The sequence below is a fragment of the Esox lucius genome, chromosome 2, assembly GCF_011004845.1.
Source record: "Esox lucius isolate fEsoLuc1 chromosome 2, fEsoLuc1.pri, whole genome shotgun sequence".
Taxonomy (NCBI): Eukaryota; Metazoa; Chordata; class Actinopteri; order Esociformes; family Esocidae; genus Esox; species Esox lucius.
In genome coordinates, this window is record NC_047570.1 from 4,701,700 (window position 1) to 4,720,932 (window position 19,233).

Genomic DNA, 19,233 nt, shown 5'->3' on the forward strand with positions numbered 1-19,233 from the left:
GCAACAGTGTAGGGAATAACTTTTAGAACACTTATTTCCATTGTAGAAAGAATGCCACAAGTGTATTCTGCTGTCATATCTGCAAAAGGTGTCTACTTCGATAAGTCAAAAATTTTAATAGAATTTTGTTAAACAAAGCATTTTCATTATTTATTTTTTGTCTCTAATTTTCAGAGTACATTTAGAAATTAAGGTGACTTGTGAGGCGATGTGTCAATGTGAAGGGTTCTGACATTTTCTTTCCTTGTGGGTGGATGCTGAACTCTATTTTGGCTATAATATACTGCAGCCTCAAGATTACCTCACCACATCCTTATTAGTTACCTCTATAAAATATTAAAGACCATATGACAGAAGTTACAACATAACCTCTCAGGAGAAGTAGGTAATAAATCACAAACCCACAAACCTCAAATGAACTTGAACTGCACTGGGCTACAGTTATTGCGTGGTAGTTTTTCATCTTTATTTTTTGTGGAGCTTGATAAACCATAGTTGTTTTGGGCTAGCAGCATTTTCCATGAAATACATTTTTATTAATTGAAGATCTCTTTCTAGGAATCAGCATCATAGAGCAATTAAATCCTTAGATGCCAGAGAGGCTGTCACTGGAAATAAAGCCAGTGAAACTCAGCAGGACTTGTGATTTTTTTACATTGCCTTTATAAGACATGATGTAAGGTTAGATAGGTGAATGCGCTCATTTACCCATAAAATGCCACTGGATTAACATAAACCATTACCATTATTTAAAAGAGGAAAGGGAGAGCTTTATTTCAAGCATATTTGTGAGTTAATAAAGGATTTCTTTAAAGATAACTGTATACATGTTTATACAAAAATGTATACAACTGCAGCCTATAGTCAGTTTTTGCATGCTATTTTGCCAACACACAAGCCAAATATACCATAGACATGCAATATAATATGTTGAAAAGTTTACCTCTAGAAGGGTTTTGGAACTTATTCATGAGTACACAATTAAGTTCTGCCAGAATTGACTTGAATGGGAACTGCCATCTAGGAATGATGATATTTATGTAGTAGCATTTTTTTTTTTACTATTGTTGGAAAAACCAACAGTTTGAAAAGCAAATGCCTACCACTGAAAACAGAACCTAGAACCTAAAACAAAGTTCTCAACAATTGACAATGAGCAAACAGCAGTACTGTTTTTGAAAGTAGCTTATCTAGACATTTATTTTGTCATGGAAATTGTTGATGAGTAGCATAGGCTTTATCTTTATCATGTACACCGATCAGCAATAACATTATGACGACCTGCCTAATATTGTGTAGGTCCCCCTTTTGCTGCCAAAACAGCCCTGACCCGTCAAGGCATGGACTCCACTAGACCTCTGAAGGTGTGCTGTGGTATCTGGCACCAAGACATCAGCAGCAGATCCTTTAAGTCCTGTAAGTTGCAAGGTGGGGCCTCCATGGATAGGACCTGTTTGTCCAGCACATCCCACAGATGCTCGATTGAATTGAGATCTGGGGAATTTGAAGTCACCACCTTGAACTCGTGTTTCTCAAATCATTCCTGAACCATTTTTGCTCTTTTGGCAGGGCGCATTATCCTGCTGAAAGGGGCCAATGCCGTCAGGGAATGCCATTGCCATGAAAGGTTGCACATGGTCTGCAACAATGCTCAGGTAAGTGGTCTGTGTCAAAGTAACATCCACATTAATGCAGGACAATACCCATGGCAAATTTTGAGCCATAGTGCAATTATTTGACCCATAGGTTCCTTCTGGCTAGAAATTACATAAACCAGTGACAAAGCACGGTAAGACATTGTTCTGGAGATACAAATGAATAACGTAAGTATTTCCGTTTTTTCACCTTTTTACGAAAAATGCCATGTCCAACATTATTCATACCCCTTGACATTTTTGAGAAAATGCAAGTTTCTATACCATTTAAAATGGTCTTGTAATTTCTACCATGAGTGAGCATTCTGATCACCTATAAATTGAGAACAGCTGAACAGCAGTAGTTCTCTAGTCAGTTACTAGTCAACTGCAAGTCATGGCTACAAAAATAATAAGTTACGTTATTCGTTTGTATCTCCAGCACTATGTCTTACTGTGTTTTGTCATTTGTTTATGTAATTTCCAGCCAGACGAAACATATTGGTCAAATAAAAATTCACTATGTCTCAAAATTTGGCATGGGTATGAATACTTTTAGGCTTAACTGTACATACAAAATTGTATTGTCTACAAAGCATGCACACATTAAAACACAATCTTATTGTAAAAATATAATTTTCATTTTAAGGGCAAATAGCAAAAACAACTAATTTGCTTTCCTATCCATGCAAGTTGGTTACCTGGAAAATGTAGACTGACAGCCATTTCAAGTCTTGATCAAATGTTATTCTGTTCATAGAGAAAGAAAATATGCCATCCATAATATGGCCTTCTTATCACTTTTGTAGAGGATTAATGTTGAATCCTTTCTGAAATCAAAGACTATACTGCACAAAATGTCCGTCTGCATAATTTGGCGAGAAAATCTGTGACACTGCATGCCGAGCTGTAAGTGTAATAAGATGCATGTTTTTATTCAGTGCCAGATCTCTTCTATAAATGTATCCATTGTACAGATCCCGAGCATGATTGCAATCGAAGCCCTACAAAAAATGTTTTATGGGAGCCTTCATGAAGCCTGGGCCAATTCAAATTAAGCTTGCATCAACCTGCCATTGTTTTCATCAAATGATTGGAAACATGTGCACCCTGTAGACTGTCAAATAGTGATCTCAGAAGCCTTTGCTATCAGATATGACGAATACTATTAAACCTGGAGCAGTGACATGACCAGAAGGATCGATTGGTTGGTGTAATCATTCTGGGAGCAAACTAGGACATTTTTATATACAGCTTTAAAGTGATGTCAAACCCAAACTGCTGAGTTTTTTATTAATATTATGTAGGAGTGTGCTACTCTTAATTGGTTGTTTCCATGTGGTTCTTGTTATTCTGTAGGCTTCAAAATGATCCATAATTATATGGGATATTCAACTAATAGATGAGGTCACATTAAGCTATTCTGCAGCAATTGCAATACAGAGGTGATTAATAAATGTTGTCATTACAACAGCAATGTTGATTTGTACACAGTCACTGTCAGAAACATTATACACATTAGTGTGGAGGAGTGTCTCAGTGTTGTGATAGCATTTAATTATTTTGGATATTAATAATGGAGTGTCGAACATGGAGGTTTCTTTATTCTACAGTAATAAAATAGGAACGGCAAATAGCATCCATTACAATTATAATCTTAGAGGCAATTCGGGTAATTGAATGCTTTAGCAATGTACAAATGACTGACTCATTCTTTTTGAACAAATGTTTTCAGTCAACCCAGTGTACTAAATCAATGCTTTAGAGGATTAATTCAAGTGAATCACTATTCACAAGAGAGAATCACAAATTTACACTGTCATAGAATTAAAACTCTTTCATCATAAATGCTTAACTATTTTGTGATGTCACAATGCCCTGATTAAACTATATTTTCAAAAATAATGGTGGAAACAAATTTGTATGCCTGCTCATCAGTTTTAATCACTTCAAAGCCATTTAGGTAGATTACATTCATTAGAAAACATTTATGACACGTAGCTATCAACTTTAAATTATAAACAATATCCAAATGGCTCTAATTTAAGCATACCTAATGAGCATAAGATGTGTCATTTGTAAATCTAATTTATTTACCTTCAGAAAGTACCTCAGTGAATATTTTAAATGTTATTTTGAACATTATAACATTACAACATAATTCTGGGTATGACGTAGGTCAATATCAACACAGCCTTTTTTGTATATTAAGTAAACCACAAAAAAACATGCCAGATGAAAAAAAAGCAACATGAGAGCACAGTGACAGGAGCAATATTGGTACTACCTTTATCAATAAATGTATATACTGCCAAGTCTACAATTTTCTAAATCCTTCTGTCAGTCTGTGGAAAATCAAATGCTAAACTCCACAGACATTTGAGTTCACAACACCCAACTGTAAGACCTGTAGAGGTGAGAAATGGGGACGCCACAGCCACAGCCATCACACAAATATAATTTGTTTACAAAAAATACTATTAGTATTTTGTATGTTCCATGCTATAAAACATTGAACTGAGTGCTAGTAATAAAGTCCCATCATGAGAATTTTAATTAAGAGGTTGGACAAAAAGGTTGATTAAATGAATCAATGATTCCAAATATTCAAATCTTTTAAAAGAACTCTACTAAATTATTCAGTTCACTGTAGTGATTTTGAATGCCCATTACTAGTTTGGTTAAATTTTTTAGAGACAGGTATATTTTAATAACAAAAAAAAAATTCTTTACAAGGTAAGGGGATCAACATTAGATTATGGAAAATGATTAGCAATATGACATACATTTTTTAAGTATGGATAAGTGTGTCTGATAAATGACAAAAATGTATGTAAATGAACAGGGAAAGAGTCAGAGTAGGTTTTCAGGTTCTTTCGTCTTGCACTGTTTAGAGCAGATGTTCACTGCTGGTCCGTGTTTACTGTCCTCTGAAAGGCGCTGCGGTCATATGCGGAGAAGTTCCCGTACCAGGCTGTCATATAGTCAGTCATTATTGTAGAGTGGACCAAGAGTGGCATGCCAAGTTTCTTGAGTTGCCTTAGGGAGTAGAGTTGAGGCTGCTCCCTAATGACAACACTGGTGGATATGTGGATCCGTGTAACTTAAAACCGCCTGCTCTCTCTACTGATATCCCTTTGATATGAATTTGCTGGTGTTCCTTCCTCTGATTACTATAGTCGACAATCATCTCCTTTGTTTTGCTTTTATGGAGGGGGAGATCGTTGTCCTGGCACCACAATGCCAGTTTGCTTTCCCTCTCCCTGACTTCTGGTTGTTGGTTATCAGACTTACAGTCATGGTATTGTCTGCTAGTTTGATTATGGAGTTTGTGTTGTGCAAATCCATAGGGTCGTAGGTGAACAGACACACCTTTGGGACACTTCTATATTAAGCAGAGAATTCATATGTGCCCTCTATTGATAGATACATTCATAGATGCATCTGAAAAGTTTATAAAATTTTCAATCAATCAAATTAAAAGCCTTTTTTACATTATCAGTTGTTACAGATTACTTTTAACAGATTACTGTCACGCTTTGACTGGACGTGACTTCCTGTGTACGGATAAATGAATGTTCTGTTGTAATCTAAACATAAAAAGCATACATTCATAAAATTCTACACTCCCCACTATCACACAAAAACATAACGTTTGATAAAACATTAAAAGTACAATTCAATTCCTAATGAAAAGGCCCATACACTTATGTTGCAAATGATGGAGATAAAACATCAAAAATACCTTTCAGTGTTTTGGTTAGGGTCATTAAAGCACTTAAAACAATGGTAGAGAGTTTAGTGCAGTTACAGAGTGGAGAGTGTCTGACTAACACTTAAACACCCATTCATCCACACGTTGTGCCCAGTGAGTGCATGCCCTGTTCTTTTCAGTGGATACCAACTTACTTTTCTGCACATTTCAGGCATAATTAATTGTCTTAATGTCCAAAATGTCACCCGTATTGTTATCGTTTAGCAGCCTTGTTGGGAATACATTCTGTTCCTGCTTCTCCTGATTGTTTATCTAAAGCTTTGTTGGGTGCCAGGACTGCCCATATAGGAATGACTGCAAGACCAGAACAACATGCAACAAATGCAAAGATATAATTTGCAAATAACACACACATTATGCATAATTAGTGGCATGTGCAGCCAGTGAATGATTAGGTCTCACAGCCGTGCTTCTTTTCAATAATGCAGAGTTGTATGTCCTACCATACTACCCCCACCCAAAACAAAACAATGTGTTAATAATGGATACAGTATACAGCCATGTGTAAATCTCCAAAATCATTATCAAATGTAAGTTCTGTTAACAGCAATCCATCAGAAATTACTTGTGTTATTATGAAATAGTATTGGTTCAGTATCTGAAAATCTAAGGCAATGATCACAAACAGACCAATATCCAAGAGGTTTGTAATAGCATGTACAACCCCCCCCCCCCCCCCCAAAAAAAAGTACCTATGCATAAGCCAACTCATGGAGGCATGCAAAACGTAATGTACAGAGATGCAGAAATCAAAAACTATTATTTGGCAAGCCAGTCTTTAATATTCTCTTGCTCTTGATAGATCATTATATGATCACTGTTGACAACAGCATCTGTACCAGCTCAAATGTTTTCAAATACACATGGGACTTTCATATGAAATCACATTATATCTGGATAATACTCACAAATTTCGCAGGCTTTCTTCTGCAAAATACCTAGGACTCTGGGCAGAGATGCAAAGGTTTAAAAATTCGGCTTTGGGATACATGACTCAGTGTCATTAAACAAACAATAAGAACATTTTCTCTTTCAAGCTGAACAAAATGTTTTTCATATAGGGCCTCTTTCAAAGCAAAGCAACATTGAAACTTTGAAATTACACTACCATTACCTTGCAGCAACAGACAGGGCACAACAATTACATTTGTCATTATCTTATAAGAACGCCATGGGGATGATTACCCCTCTTCCTCTCTGAAAACAAATTTGACAAGGCCGAGAGTGATGGCAAATCGCTATTTTACCACAAAAAGAAGGCCGACCTCATTAGGGAAACTAGTAAGACTTAACCATAGCAATTTTTCAAGAGAGCTATAATCATAAAAATATATTGGTTTGCATAGGGCTCCCAGCAAAATATAGCATGGCTCGATGATATCAAATGTTCATAATCATTAGATTATGAGGATAATGATGATGTAACATTGAGGATTCTGGCAAAAGAGTATAAAATCCTAAATAAAGGACACAATGACCTGATTAACAGCATGAGAACATTCTAATTCTATATTCATTTAAAGGCTTTTTCTATTTTACCGGTTCCTCTACCCAATTTTGTGATATCCAATTTGTGATTAAGGCCCTGCTTGATAGTAACAACTACAGTCAGTTGATGTTGAGATATGTGTTTTCCAAATCACTTAATGCTGTTCTTGTTCTGGTTTAGGCCGACAGCCTTATGTGCCTTCTGGCCTACCTCGAATGAGCTCACAGGTGCCCAAGCTACAGGGCAACAATATAAGATTACTAACACCCAAACCTGAATGGCGCTGGACAATTGCAGCCCTCTCTGGGCACCGTCCTCCGTGGGACCACTTGGCTAACCCGCAGGCAGGATTCAGACCCTGATCTCACAATTATGCATTTAACTGCAAGGCAGTGGCTTCACCGCTGCACCATGTCAACTCTAAGCACCTTTATTGGCTTTCATTCTGCAACCAAATTAGCCCACGTCGTCTAATGACTAGCATGTCACTCAGCCTTTTTCTACACAAAATATTACACTTAACCGGTGAATTAATAGGCCATAATAGATTAGGTTTCTATTGAACATCCGCTAACATAAGAGCTCTTTTTAATGCTCTATTGATGTTTTATGACCCTCTCAGTATGCCATGGCAGTAACCCGTGACAAACATTCAGTTACAGCCTCCAACATGCCCTTCAAAGTTTAGGGGAAAATATCTCTTTCTCTGAGAGGTAACTAGAGGAAAAACTGGTCTGACAAATTGTCAGACCCTTTAAAAGGAGTGTTTGCTTTGGCGAAGCACTACCAACTACGCAATGTGGCCAGAGAGGTAGAGAGTGAATAATCAGACGCTGACTGCTGTTTATACAGACACTAGACACAGCATACAGGGAGCCAACACATTTCAGAATGGAAAGTGCAACCTGAAAAACAAGGATTCCATCAAAAAAAAAGAAATTACAAACCAAACTGATGTGTAGGAGTAGCTAGAGGAGCAGAATATGATCTCCTTAGCAGAAGCCCATTTTCCATCCTGGCTGAGGCTGAGAGGAATCTCTCCCCATTCATCACAAAGTTGACAAGGGGACAGATTCATAACAAGAACAATTTGTTCTTTCACCGAAATGCCTCAGTAGTGCACCTGTTCTCACTTGATATTTTATTTAAATCCAAGTGAACATAAACAACTCTCTCTATATACATACAAACATTCATATATACATACAAACACTTAAGTATATATATATATATATATATATATGTATATACAGTGGGTAGAGCAAGTATTTTATACACTGCCGATTTTGCAGGTTTTCCCACTTACAAAGCATGTCTGTAATATTTATCATAGGTACTCTTCAACTGTGAGTGACGGAATCTAAAACAAAAATCTAGAAAATCACATTGTATGATTTTTAAGTAATTAATTAGCATTTTATTGCATGACATAAGTATTTGATACATCAGAAAAGCAGAACTTAATATTTGGTACAGAAATCTTTGTTTGCAATTACAGAGATCATACGTTTCCTGTAATTCTTTACCAGGTTTGCACACACTGCAGCAGGGATTTTGGTCCATTCCTCCATACAGACCTTCTCCAGATCCTTCAGGTTTCGGGTCTCTCGCTAGGCAATACGGACTTTCAGCTCCCTCCAAAGATGTTCTTTTGGGTTCGGTCTGGAGACTGGCTAGGCCACTCCAGGACCTTGAGATGCTTCTTACGGAGCCACTCCTTAGTTGCCCTGGCTGTGTGTTTCGGGTCGTTGTCATGCTGGAAGACCCAGCCACGACCCATCTTCAATGCTCTTACTGAGGGAGGAGGTTGTTGGCCAAGATCTCGCAATACATGGCCCCATACATCCTCCCCTCAATACGGAGCAGTCTTCCTGTCCCCTTTGCAGAAAAGTATCCCCAAAGAATGATGTTTCCACCTCCATGCTTCACGGTTGGGATGGTGTTCTTGGGGTTGTACAAATTCTTCTTCTTCCTCCAAACACGGCAAGTGGAGTTTAGACCAAAAAGCTCTATTTTTGTCTCATCAGCCCACATGACCTTCTCCCATTCCTCCTCTGGATCATCCAGATGGTCATTGGCAAACTTCAGATGGGCCTGGACATGCGCTGGCTTGAGCAGGGAGACCTTGCGTGCGCTGCAGGATTTTAATCCATGATGGCATAGTGTGTTACTAATGGTTTTCTTTGAGACTGTGGTCCCAGCTCTCTTCAGGTCATTGACCAGGTCCTGCCGTGTAGTTCTGGGCTGATCCTTTACCTTCCTCATGATCATTGATGCACCACGAGGTGAGATCTTGCATGGAGCCCCAGACCGAGGGAGATTGACCGTCATCTTGAACTTCTTCCATTTTCTAATAATTGTGCCAACAGTTGTTGCCTTCTCACCAAGCTGCTTGCCTATTGTCCTGTACCCCATCCCAGCCTTGTGCAGGTCTACAATTTTATCCCTGATGTCCTTACACAGCTCTCTGGTCTTGGCCATTGTGGAGAGGTTGGAGTCTGTTTGATTGAGTGTGTGGACAGATGTCTTTTATACAGGTAATGAGTTCCAACAGGTGCAGTTAATACAGGTAATGAGTGGAGAACAGGAGGGCTTCTTAAAGAAAAACTAACAGGTCTGTGAGAGCCGGAATTATTACTGGTTGGTAGGTGATCATATACTTAAGTCATGCAATAAAATGCAAAATAGTTATTGAAAAATCATACAATGTGATTTTCTGGATTTTTGTTTTAGATTCCGTCTCTCACAGTTGAAGTGTACCTATGATAAAAATTACAGACCTCTACATGCTTTGTAAGTAGGAAAATCTGCAAAATCGGCATTGTATCAAATACTTGTTCTCCCCACTGTACATTCAGTACTTCAATACTAGAATGGGTGGGGGTAAACGTTTGCATAGGCATCCCTTGAAAACAGCATATATTCTCTTTATCCCTTCCAATCCTCTGTTGTTTCTTCCTCTATCCTATCATAAAATACATTGATCTATCCTCACCCCCACTCTGACATATGGATTACATCAACATCAGCACCTCATGTTCTTCCTTTCCCAACATTTACAACATTATCAACACATCTGGCACTCCTCTTCTTGTCTAAACACAATGACTCAGTACTTTTCCATTACACAATGACTCAGTACTTAAACTAGTAATTCCTTAATCACCCATACATATTTTTAGAATTCATAAATACATCAGTTCAAGAAAATTACTAGAAATATTTTTTTGATATTGCATTGTACTGTCTTCCAGGATAATCTAAGTATTTCAAACTTTTCAAAAAAAAATTCCAACTGCCTGTAGGCTTGTTTAAGAGCTCTGGTATTTTCTATATACCAGTGGGCTAGTTTCTTATGAAATATGTTTTTGTTTTTAATTGTGGAACCGCATCTAAGGTATTACACAGGATTGAGTTTTGATCCTCAGTTAGATTGTTAACAGATTTATTTACTCTGGCATCCTTGGATAAGTTGAGGGAATCTGGAAGTGCATCCAAAAATATTTGGATTAATTGATCATTTTTGGTATGGCTTTTAATTAAAAGTTATTTTTCGGGGTACTTGTGAATTTGTTGTCGTGATGGTAAATGTAATAAGATTGTGGTCTAATTTTACAGGATTATGGGGAAAACCAGTAAGATTGACTTAGGACAAACAAAGTCATGACTATGGCAATATGTACAGTGGATGTAAAAAGTCTACACAACCCTGTTAAAATGCCAGGTACCTTTAATGTGACCTATAACGTGAACAATTCAATTGAAAAACAAACTGAAAGCTTTGAGGGGGAAAATAAAAAACTCCTGATTGCATAAGTGTGCACACCCTTAACTAATAATTTGTGGAAGCACCTTTTGATTTTATTACAGCACTTTTTGGGCACTTGAGTTTGTTATCATGGCACATCTTGACGTGGCAGTATTTGCCCACTCTTCTTTGCAAAAGCACCCCAAATCTGTCAGATGGTGAGGACATCTCCTGTGCACAGCCCTCTTCTAATCACCCCACAGATGTTCAATTGGATTCAGGTCTGGGCTCTGGCTGGGCCATTCCAAAGTGTTAATCTGCTTCTGGTGAAGCCATGCTTTTGTGGATTTGGATGTGGGCTTTGGGTTGTTGTCGTGTTGAAAGGTGAATTTCTCCTCAGTTTTCTAACGGACGCCTGAAAGTTTTGTGCCAAAATTGCCTGGTATTTGGAACTTTTCATAATTCCCTCCACCCTGACTAAGGCCCAGGTTCCAGCTGAAGAAGAACAGCCTCAAAGTATGATGCACCCACCACCATGCTTCAATGTGGGTATGGTGTTCTTTCGGTGATGTGCAGGGTTGTTTTTGCACCAAACATACCTTATTATAGCCAAACAGTTATGGCCAAAAAACACATTTTCCCACATGCTTTTGGGGGATGTTTTTCTTTGTAAGAAAAGGCTTCTGTCTTGCCACGCCACCACATAGCCCATTCATATGAAGAATACGGGAGATTGTTGTCATATGTTGCACACAGCCAGTATTTGCCAGAAATTCCTGCAGTTCCTTTAATGTTGCTGTAGTCCTCCCTGACCACTTTTCATAAATTTTGGAGGGACATCCAGTTATTGATAATGTCTCTGTGGTGCCATATTTTCTCCACTTGATGATGTCTGTTTTCACTGTGTTACATGGTATATCTAATGCTTTGGAAATTATTTTGTACCCTTCTCCTGACTGATATCTTTCATCAATGACATCCCTCTGATGCTTTGGAAGCTCTTTGCGGACCTTGACTCTTTCTCTGAGATGCAACTAAGAAAATGTCAGGAAAATCCTACTAGAACAGCTGAACTTTATTTGTGATTAATCAGAGTCTCTTTAAATTATGGCAGGTGTGTAATGACTTCTATTTAACATGAGTTTGAATGTGATTGGTTAATTCTGAACACAGACACATCCCCAGTTATAAGAGGGTGTGCACACTTATGCAACCAGGATATTGTAAGGTTTTTATTTTTTGCATGGCACCGATAGCAGCCAAACAGAAAGGCTCTCAAGAAATGTTTTCTCATCATTCAGAAAACCTAGCATAATTTAATTGTTTTGCTATATACTATTTAGTTTAGTTAGTTTATTTATTTAACAGAATATTTGACATTGTGAATTACAGGAAGTCTAAAGGCTGCAGTTATGCCTCAGTTCTCACTGATGACACTGAGATGGAGCGTGTCCAGCTTCAAATTCCTGGGTGTCCACATCTCTGAGGACCTCTCCTGGACACTCAACACCCCAACCCTGGTCAAAAAGGAGCAGCAGCGAAGAAGAAGGCCTGCTTTCCCATATCCTCGCAAACTTATACCGCTGCACAATCTAGAGCATTTTGACAAACTGTGCCATGGTGTGGTTGGGTAGATGCTCTGTGGCCAACCGGAAGGCCTGACAACTGGTGGTAAAAACCGCCCAGCACATCACTGATGCCCAGGTCCCAGCCATCATCAGAGACCCTGCACACCCATGCCACAAACTATTTTCCTCCTGTCATCAGGCAGGCAGTACAGGTCTCTTCGTTCCCACACCAGCAGGCTCAGGAACAGCTTCTTCCCATCTACTGTAACCCTGCTAAACTCTGTGATCCATCCCAACACTAACCATACCCACCCGCCCACCGCATAGTACTGCCTCTCAGGGACCTTGTTGCACCACTCCCCTGTACTACTTGTCTACCTTGGGAACCTCATTGCTGCATTTCAGTTGCACAGACTAACACCTCCAACTTTTTTGATTGCACAGTCAGAATTGCCATTTGTACTTGCATTTGCCTCATCACACAACTAATTCATTATGACTTGCACATACATATACTTAATACTTGTAAATTTGTACATTTTCTGCCCTCCCCTATTTGCCTTCATTGCTAATTTAGAATTGCCATTTTGTACAGAATTTTGTACATTGCACATCAATACATTCCACTTGTAACACACACTTTATTTAATACTTGTAAATTACCTGCCTTCTTCCATTTGCACTTCTGGTTAGATGCTAAGTGCATTTCGTTGTACTGTACTCTTACTGTTCAATGACAATAAAGTTGAATCTAATCAAATAAACAACTGAAATGTTTTTTGATTCTATAATGCATTTTTTGGATCAAACCATTTGTGATCATGGGGGTGTAATATTATCTTGCCTGTCCATTAGCTAAATATCTGAGTTGAGGAAAAAAGCTAGCTTAATTTAAGTACCATAACATAAAAATGAAAAGTAGATATGTTTACCACTCAGAAGAGTAAAGAAAAGCAAGAATTTGGGCGAAGTTATGTCTTGCACCCATTGAGTGAAAGCTAAACTCCGCCCCTGGTTACTGGTTACAGTTGTGCTCAAAGGTTTGCATACCCTTGGCGAATTGGTAATATACAGGTGCTGGTCATAAAATTTGAATATCATCAAAAAGTTGATTTATAAGTAATTCCATTCAAAAAGTGTAATGTGTATATTATATTCATTCATTACACACAGACTGATATATTTCAAATGTTAATTTCTTTTAATTGTGATGATTACAACTGACAACTAATGAATATCCCAAATTCAGTATCTCCGAAAATTAGAATATTACTTAAGACCAATACAAAAAAAATATTTTTTGAAATGTTGGCCAACTGAAAAGTATGAACATGAAAAGTATGAGCATGTACAGCACTCAATACTTAGTTGAGCACTCAATACTTAGTTGGGGCTCCTTTTGCCTGAATTACAGCAGCAATGCGGCGTGGCATGGAGTCGATCAGTCTGTGGCACTGCTTAGGTGTTATGAGAGCCCAGGTTCCTCTGATAGTGGCCTTCAGCTATTCTGCATTGTTGGGTCTGGCGTATCACATCTTCCTCTTCACAATATCCCATAGATTTTCTATAGGGTTAAGGTCAGGCGAGTTTGCGGGCCTATTAAGAACAGGGATACCATGGTCCTTAAACCAGGTACTGGTAGCTTTGGCACTGTGTGCAGGTGCCAAGTCCTGTTGGAAAATGAAATCTGCATCTCCATAAAGTTGGTCAGCAGCAGGAAGCATGAAGTGCTCTAAAACTTCCTGGTAGACGGCTGCGTTGACCTTGGACCTCAGAGAACACAGTGGACTAACACCAGCAGATGACATGGCACCCCAAACCATCACTGACTGTGGAAACTTTACACTGGACTTCATGCAACGTGGATTCTGTTCCTCTCCTCTCTTCCTCCAGACTCTGGGATCTTGATTTCCAAAGGAAATGCAAAATGTACTTTCATCAGAGAACATAACTCAGCAGCAGTCCAGTCCTTTTTGTCTTTATCCCAGGCGAGACGCTTTTGACGCTGTCTTGTTCAAGAGTGGCTTGACACAAGGAATGCGACAGCTGAAACCCATGTCTTGCATACGTCTGTGCGTGGTGGTTCTTGAAGCACTGACTCCAGCTGCAGTCCACTCTTTGTGAATCTCCCCCACATTTTTGAATGGGTTTTGTTTCACAATCCTCTCCAGGATGCGGTTATCCCTATTGCTTGTACACTTTTCTACCACATCTTTTCCTTCCCTTTGCCTCTCTATTAATGTGCTTGGACACAGAGCTCCGTGAACAGCCAGCCTCTTTAGCTATGACCTTTTGTGTCTTGCCCTCCTTGTGCAAGGTGTCAATGGTCGTCTTTTGGACAGCTGTAAAGTCAGCAGTCTTCCCCATGATTGTGTGGCCAGAACTAGACTGAGGGACCATTTAAAGACCTTTGCAGGTGTTTTGGGTTAATTAGCTGATTAGAGTGTGGCACCAGGTGTCTTCAATATTGAACCTTTTCACAATATTCTAATTTTCTGAGATACTACATTTGGGGTTTTCATTAGTTGTCAGTTATAATCATCAAAATTAAAACAAATAAACACTTGAAATATATCAGTTTGTGTGGAATGAATGTATACATTATAAAAGTTTCACTTTTTGAATGGAATTACTGAAATAAATCAACTTTCTGATGATATTCTAATTTTATGACCAGCACCTGTATGTACCATCTGTAAAGAAAACATGAGTGAGCAGGCAAAACACATGTCTTATATTTCTTATGAGATTCACATTCAACTGTAGGTCATAACAGAATGGCACAATAATAAAAATATATTGCAACACAGAAAAACTGAACTGACTGTTCAAAAATCTGCATACCCTTAGTTCTTAATACTGTGTACTTCCCCCTTTAGCATTAATGACAGCATGCAGTCTTTTGTAATTGTTGTCTATGAGGCCTTGAATTCTTGCAGGTGGTATACACTCACCTAAAGGATTATTAGGAACACCATACTAATACTGTGTTTGACCCCCTTTCGCCTTCAGAACTGCCTTAATTCTACGTGGCATTGATTCAACAAGGTGCTGAAAGCGTTCTTTAGAAATGTTGGCCCATATTGATAGGATAGCATCTTGCAGTTGATGGAGATTTGTGGAATGCACATCCAGGGCACGAAGCTCCCGTTCCACCACATCCCAAAGATGATTTATTGGGTTGAGATCTGGTGACTGTGGGGGCCATTTCAGTACAGTGAACTCATTGTCATGTTCAAGAAACCAATTTGAAATGATTCGAGCTTTGTGACATGGTGCATTATCCTGCTGGAAGTAGCCATCAGAGGATGGGTACATGGTGGTCATAAAGGGATGGACATGGTAAGAAACAATGCTCAGGTAGGCTGTGGCATTTAAACCATGCCCAATTGGCACTAAGGGGCCTAAAGTGTGCCAAGAAAACATCCCCCACACCCCCCACCACCACCAGCCTGCACAGTGGTAACAAGGCATGATGGATCCATGTTCTCATTCTGTTTACGCCAAATTCTGACTCAACCATCTGAATGTCTCAAAAGAAATCGAGACTCATGAGACCAGGCAACATTCTTCCAGTCTTCAACTGTCCAATTTTGGTGAGCTTGTGCAAATTGTAGCCTCTTTTTCCTATTTGTAGTGGAGATGAGTGGTACCCGGTGGGGTCTTCTGCTGTTGTAGCCCATCCGCCTCAAGGTTGTGCGTGTTGTGGCTTCACAAATGCTTTGCTGCATATCTCGGTTGTAACGAGTGGTTATTTCAGTCAAAGTTGCTCTTCTTTTAGCTTGAATCAGTCAGCCCATTCTCCTCTGACCTCTAGCATCAACAAGGCATTTTCGCCCACAGGACTGCCGCATACTGGATGTTTTTCCCTTTTCACAAACCCTAGAAATGATTGTGCGTGAAAATCACAGTAACTGAGCAGATTGTGAAATACTCAGACCGGCCCATCTGGCACCAACAACCAGGCCACGCTCAAAATTGCTTAAATTACCTTTCTTTCCATTCTGACATTTAGTTTGGAGGTCAGGTGATTGTCTTGACCAGGACCACACCCCTAAATGCATTGAAGCAACTGCCATGTGATTGGTTGATTAGATAATTGCATTAATGAGAAATTGAACAGGTGTTCCTAATAATCCTTTAGGTGAGTGTAGCTGCCCATTCGTCTTGGCAAAATGCCTCCAGGTCATGCAAAGTCTTTGGTCGTCTTGCATACACTGCACGTTTGAAATCTCCCCAGAGTGGCTCGATGATATTAAGGTCAGGAGACAGTGATGGCCTCTCCAGAACTTTCACTTTTTCCTGCTGTAACCACTGGAGGGTCAACTTGGCCTTGTGCTTAGGGTCATTGTCGTGCTGGAAAGTCCAAGAGCGTCCCATGCGCATCTTTCGTAGAAAATGCCAATTGTCTGCCAGTATTTTCTGATAACATGCTGCATTCGTCTTGCCATCAATTTTCACAAGATTCCTTGAACCTTTAGAGCTCACACACCCCAAAAACATCAGTGAGCCACCACCATGCTTCACAGTGGGGATGATATTCTGTTCACTATAGACCCCTCTCCAAACATACCGCTTATGGTTGTAACCATAAAGCTCTATTTTGGTCTCATCACTCCAAAATACAGTGTGCTAGATCCTGTGAGGCGTGTCAAGGTGTTGTGAGGCATATTGTAACCAGGCATTTTTGTGGCATTGGGGCAGTAAAGGTTTCTTTCTGGCAACTCAAACAATGCAGCTCATTTTTTCAAGTATCAGCATATTGTGCTCCTTGAAACAACCACACTGTCTATTTCCAGAGCAGCCTATATTTCTCCTGAGGTTATCTGTGGGTTTTTCTTAGTATCCCGAACATTGGCTGAAATCTTTCTTGGTCTACCTGACCTTGGCTTGGTATTAAGAGATCCCCAAATTTTCACTTTCGATATCTTTTTATATCCTTTTCCATCTTTATTAAGCTCCATCACCTTGTTACGCACGTCTTTTGACAGTTATTTTCTGCTTCCCATGGCTCTGTATCTAGCCTGCTCAGTGCATCCATGTGAGAGCTAACAAACTCATTGGCTATTTATACACAGACACTAATTTCAATTTAAAAAGCCACAGGTGTGCGAAATTAACCTTTAATTGCCATTTTAACCACTGTGTGTCACCTTGTGCGTCTGTAACAAGGCCAAACTTTTGATCAGGGCCTTTTGGGTGATTTCTGTTATGATTAGGATTTAAAAAGGAGCCAAACTACTATGTGATAATCAATGGCTTCATATGATCACAATCCTTAAATAAAAGTGTATTTTTGAGTGTATTGATCAGCCATATTTTCAAAATCAATGCCAAAATGTCACATTTTCTGCCTGTGTACGCAAACTTATGAGCAAAATTGTAAATAATGTAACAAGCAGTGAAATTGACTTGGTATTGATTGAACAGCTGGTGTCTGGAGTTAAAGATGCACTAAGAAACATTGGTATACATTGGTATTTTTCTCTGACAGTAGTTAAAAAAGGGAAAGACACATTGCCAGCGTACAGGGAACAGGCACATTGCCAGTGTTAAGGGCCCTGGAGGGCATTTATTAACAGAAAGTTAACAGAAAGACCTAAGAAATAATTTAAATGCAAAAACCTACAGGATACAGTAGCCCACTCTTTTATTCTGTTCTACCTGGGGCCCTTTTATCCTTCCTGACGATGCCTGATTGGGGGCAGATGTGCCTGCTCCTTGAAGGTGTGGCAGCTGAAATGAATTCAAGGTTAGCAGGTTAGCAGGTTTGCAGGCGCGGTGGTTCTCCCAAAATAACAATCAAAAAAACTCTTATAATGTGTACATTGGTGGATGGGCAATTGTTCATTGGTTAACAATGACCCCAAAATGAACATTTTGATCCAAGGTCCTGTGCGTGTGTCCTCTATTTTAATTGGCTAAAATTAGTTTTAACATTTGGCCTTAAAAAGTTCCACTTGCCTGAACCTTTTGACGGTGAAAATGGATAGACATTTTCCGGGTAGGCACACATCATCCCTGCCAAAGTAGGACTCCCATTAAGAATGAATTATAAATCACAGATAGAGATGAGGTTATCATGCCAGAATGGCTACGCCCTCACTTCTGTTTAATGCATCTGCACAGTGACAATAAAATAGATCCAAGTCTGTGCTGAAATATTTGATTAATGGATGACAGTCCAGCTCTGGATTCAATCAAGGGAAAATGAAAACAGGAAAAAACAAGAAATTAAGTCTGTGTTAAAAGTCTTTGAAATAATCCAGGACTGTTTTTAATTAAGCTTATGGTTTTATTGCTCTGGTAGGGAAGTCCTCAATGTGTAATTACACAAAAAACACTCTGCCTGTAAGATCCGTGACTCCCACAAGTGCCCTACACTCTCTCCAGCACAGCACACGCTCTCAGGCACCTGGCCACGCCCACGCGGGCAGGTCCCATTCCCCTGAATACTGATTAATGCAGAACACCTGTCGCTTGGTGTTTCCCTTCTGCCACAGTACCTAAGCCAGACATCCCTACTAGACTTTTGTTAGAGATTGTTTGATTAGTGCTTAGTGTGAACTTCCCTATTATTACAGTTACCTGGATACCTGCCTATGACCCTAGCTTCAGATACTCCTCACCGACTATGTCTTTTTGCCTTTGCCCTCTGGTACCGTCACCGGGTTCTGCCACACTCGCTCGTATCTGACCCTTGCCTGTCCACTACTACGCTACTGCACTTGAATCCTCCTCCGTGTCCTTGATTCATTACACTGCCTCAGGAAAAGGTCACAGATGGTGTCGGTCTGTGTAAAGAAACACAGACCGACACTTTTTTCAGGTACAGTGGATATAAAAAGTGTCTACACACCCCTGTTAAAATGCCAGGTTTTTGTGATGTAAAAGAATGAGACAAAGATAAATCATGTCAGAACGTTTTCCACTTTTAATGTTACCTATAATGTGAACAATTCAATTGAAATACAAACTGAAGTTCTCCATCCTATCTGACAGAGCTTCAGAGGATCTAA

General features: G+C 39.4%; 1 long non-coding RNA gene across 1 annotated transcript; it reads left to right on the top strand.

Moving 5' to 3' along the window:
* The first annotated feature begins 1,379 nt into the window (after nt 1-1,379).
* LOC105025964 lies at nt 1,380-12,450 on the top strand. The gene is made up of 3 exons (XR_829169.4): nt 1,380-1,416; nt 1,570-1,655; nt 12,039-12,450. It is a non-coding gene; the product is annotated as an uncharacterized LOC105025964 (long non-coding RNA).
* Nucleotides 12,451-19,233: the final 6,783 nt, after the last annotated feature.